Genomic DNA, 3,795 nt, shown 5'->3' on the forward strand with positions numbered 1-3,795 from the left:
TGCTTCATAATCTATTTAAAAAAGACTTTTTCTTTTCAAATAAAAAATGTTCAGAGTAATGCTGTGCCACGTCACATCCTCTGATTTCCAGCAATTGTGTGAACATGAAGATGCAGTCATGCCTCCTCTTGTGCTTGATACTATATTTATTTGATGTGACTGTAGCTTGATGTGGCAGCAGTTTTGATTGGTTTAATTACTTTGATTACAAGATGAAGAAGAAATGAGGYTCAGAAGTGAGGGAATATCTTAAACTGTTTTTTTTATTTATTTTGTGTGTTAAAAATTAGCCCTGCAGGTACCACTGAAATATGAAAAATACTTGCACCTTGGGTCAAGATACTGTATTGGCCTGGCTATCTTTGATACCTGAATTTCACCAGTGAATCACCTTGGGCAACTTTTTGAAATTGTTTGTGGAGTGAAGTATGAAAGTTTGCTTTGGGGTCTCCAGCAAGGCTGTACTGTTTCTGCCATCCTTTCTTTGCCCTTCCGTGCTCCCTCCTGGCCAAAAAACACTATGTGGTTCTTGGGAAGATACTTCTATGTATGGTATGCATCTATCTGTATATTTTTCTTATTAGAAAATATTGAATTATAACAATAAGTTCCTTGTAATAAATTCCATGAAGCTTCAGGGTGTATGTATGCATACAGTGTGCTTCATTTTCCCCAAACAATTTCAGTCGTACTTGCAGAAACTTTAAAATTTTGTTGTCTTTTTTTCCAAGAGGAAAAGACAAAATAAGTCTTGTAAAATTAATGTTAATTACAGAAGAAAGATTTATTTTAAATGAAATTTTTAAATTAARCTTCTGATCTGTTACATTTTTGTAATTAAAAAGAAGAAAACTTAGGCTTTTTTAAAAGAACTTTGATCGGAATTGAGGTTCAGGTGCCAAAAAATAACTTAAATGCTGCGTGGCTGTATAAATAGTGCTTGCAAAAAAGAACAAGTACTAAGAGAATGATGAACAATTTTAATCAAATAAAACAGCATTCTTGTGTGTAGCAGCTTTGTGTTTATAAAAGAAGCGGTTCTTTAAAGCTTCTTTGTGACACCAGTATACCTGAATAAATTTTGTTGTCTTTGTGTGGAAAAGACATAGTTTTATGATCTACTCCATTTCACAGTACATTACTCATCCCTGATACGTAACTCACTTGGATTATTAAGAAGGGTGGTATTTCTTTTTAATAAATCTCCTGCRTCTGAAGAACTCTGAAGAGTGGTGGTTTAAATACGGGGAAAGGTCTTAAAGAAGATGGGTCCTTGTGTTGTTTTCCTCAGGTCAGAAGAGCAAAAAGCAAACTGCATCGCTCCAGATTACCACCTTTTGCTGCCAGCCACSTCCGTGCTCCTCCTGCGCTTCGGGACGATTGCTCCGGGGGGCTCGGCATCAGCGCGACGCGGCTCTGGCTGGCCCTGGGGAGCGCTCACTGCGGTTTGTGGCGTGTAGATTATCGCTGGCAGGTGGASCCCCAGGTGAAATCCACCAACGCAGGCCTGGGGTTGCGTATCTGGATGTGCCTCGAGCTACCGTGCAAGTCATTACATCTCCTGCTGCCGCTGTTTCCTCCCGCGCTGTTTCTGCTCCTAATGTGATTGCAAGCTCTTGGCAGCAGAAATCGTGTCTTTAGTATGCATATTACACTGGTTGGTTCAACATGACTCAAGCTTTGATAAGGGCATCTGGGTGTTACTTTAAAATGAGCCTCTGGGCTTTAAGAAGGGAAATTTAATGGCAGTTCCTTTACATGCTTTCCTCTTTCCGTGGGGCTGGTAGATGTTTGCTTTCTCAGAGCAGCTTGGCTGCTGTTTCTCTTGAGTGTGATCTGCTGTAAGATTTTACACCCCCCCCCCCTTTTTTTTTTGAGTTTTGTCCCTAACTCTTAACCACACTGTTTTAATTAACACTGAGTGAGTAGGTTTGTATGCATTTAAAGCGGAACCCTGAATTACCTTGATTTATGATAGACAGAGGTGGTGGGAGCTCCTTCCTGGCAGGGAGAGGGTTAAAACAGTAAAGAAAGCTTACATGTCCATGAAGTAGGAAGCCAGTTTGTCCTCTGCAATTTAGAGCCTGCTTTTAGTACTTGACAAAGAAAATAACGTAAGAGTATTAATAAAAAAAGATATTTATAACCAAACAAAATTGATTTGCAGAGCTACAAGGAACCTATGAGAGAGATTTTTGCAGGAGACTCTTCTCCTCTAGGGGACAGTCAGCTCTTTCTTTCATCTTTTCTAAATGTTCCAATTTCAATCATTATATGCGATCCTTTCTCAAAATACTTAGAGGGGCAGATGATTTAAGGGATGGGAGTGTGCCTGGCTGAAGAAGGGATCTTGTGAGGAAAAGGGCGGTCCTTGAGGTTAATATTGGCTTTCACCTGAATGTGTGGTGTACACCTGATCCAGTAGTTTGTAATGCTAACGACTGTTCATATTTTATAATTTGCTTTTTTGAAAAATAATAAAAATACCTACTGCGCAGGAATACCTGTGGTGTTTTGTCCATCTGTCACAAAGATACGTGCTTGTCCTGCTGCTGTTCTCAGCTTGTTGACTTGATGCGTAGGAAATTCGGCTAGTTTTGCAGGGAAAGAGAGGGGGTTGTCACCCTTTGCGCCGCTGTAGATCGCGCTGCTTCCTGGGCTCCGTTTCAGAGGACGAAGCTTGTCTAAGCAGGCAAATTGGACCTGCAGGTACCACGATGATATAAATATCTTGAAAGAGTCTGACGCAGTAGCTTGAAGGAAAATACCACCCTGTATTTGCATGCTTTCCAGAAACCACATGCTGYGTGTGATATTTAAATTTACCTACTTGGCTCTGTGCTTGCCTTTTTCTGAACATCTTGCTGATTGCACTTTGTAGGTTTTTGGTGAGGGTTCCTGTGTCATAGCTTATTATAGACAGGGAATTTCAGCTTATGTGCAAGTTGTACCAGTATATAACTGTTAAAGACGTAAAATGTGTGAGTTCGTTTTGCAACAAAACGATTAGAAGTCAGTTGCTTACCACTAAAACCTAAAGTGTTACAATTCTGTTTTTTATTTTTTTTCYCCCAAATAAGTGAAGTGAATCTAAAGCATGCAAATGTAGTAGTAATACACAGGTAAATATAAGTACGAAAGACTTGTAGAGTTCCTGCATAAACAGTRTATTATTACCTATTTCTCTTTTCTTCCATATTTACAGAAAAATATTTAAATTACCTGGAATTTTCAGTAATAGGTGGGATTAAAATCAGTTTATTGAGGAAATTTTCTTCAGTCTAGCATAATTTAAGTACTGCTTAGAAGTGTAACTTGTATTTGGTATTTTTAGCGTGGGCAAGGGTGTAGGGACATCTGTTCATTGTGTAGCACAGTGGGAGTGATTGCTGAGTATTTTTACTTGAGCAGTTATGTGGTTGAGACTAGTGTGTGGAGGCTCTTTTATTTGTTTCCCATCCGATTTTTTTTCACGGACTGAAATCCTGCTCAAAACGCGTGAGGTAGCAGAACACAGTCCTGTTAAAGCAGAGCAGATCTATGGTAATTTGTAGCATAAACCTGAAATCATGCCAGTTAGCCGTTTGCCAAGGATAAATGAACGGACTTGTAGAATAAGCTGCTCAAGGAAGACTGTGTTTACCATGTGATATTTTGTGTTGTAAAGCACAGAAGAGCCCTGGTCATACCTGGGAAGTTCCTTTCAATACGTGTATTTAGCAGTGGATATAGCGGACCCGTTTCTTCCATCTTAGCTGTACTTCTGGTGTTATTTTATGTCCACACCTGCAGCGC

The 3,795-nt window shown here is 39.5% G+C and overlaps 1 long non-coding RNA gene across 1 annotated transcript; it reads left to right on the top strand.

The window, feature by feature from the left end:
• Nucleotides 1-247: 247 nt before the first annotated feature.
• LOC146593705 (uncharacterized) lies at nt 248-2,501 on the top strand. The gene is made up of 2 exons (XR_014896332.1): nt 248-552; nt 1,292-2,501. It is a non-coding gene; the product is annotated as an uncharacterized LOC146593705 (long non-coding RNA).
• Nucleotides 2,502-3,795: the final 1,294 nt, after the last annotated feature.

The sequence above is a fragment of the Rhea americana genome, unplaced genomic scaffold (assembly GCF_003343005.1).
Source record: "Rhea americana isolate MKP2758 unplaced genomic scaffold, rheAme1 scaffold_283, whole genome shotgun sequence".
In the NCBI taxonomy this organism is placed as follows: Eukaryota; Metazoa; Chordata; class Aves; order Rheiformes; family Rheidae; genus Rhea; species Rhea americana.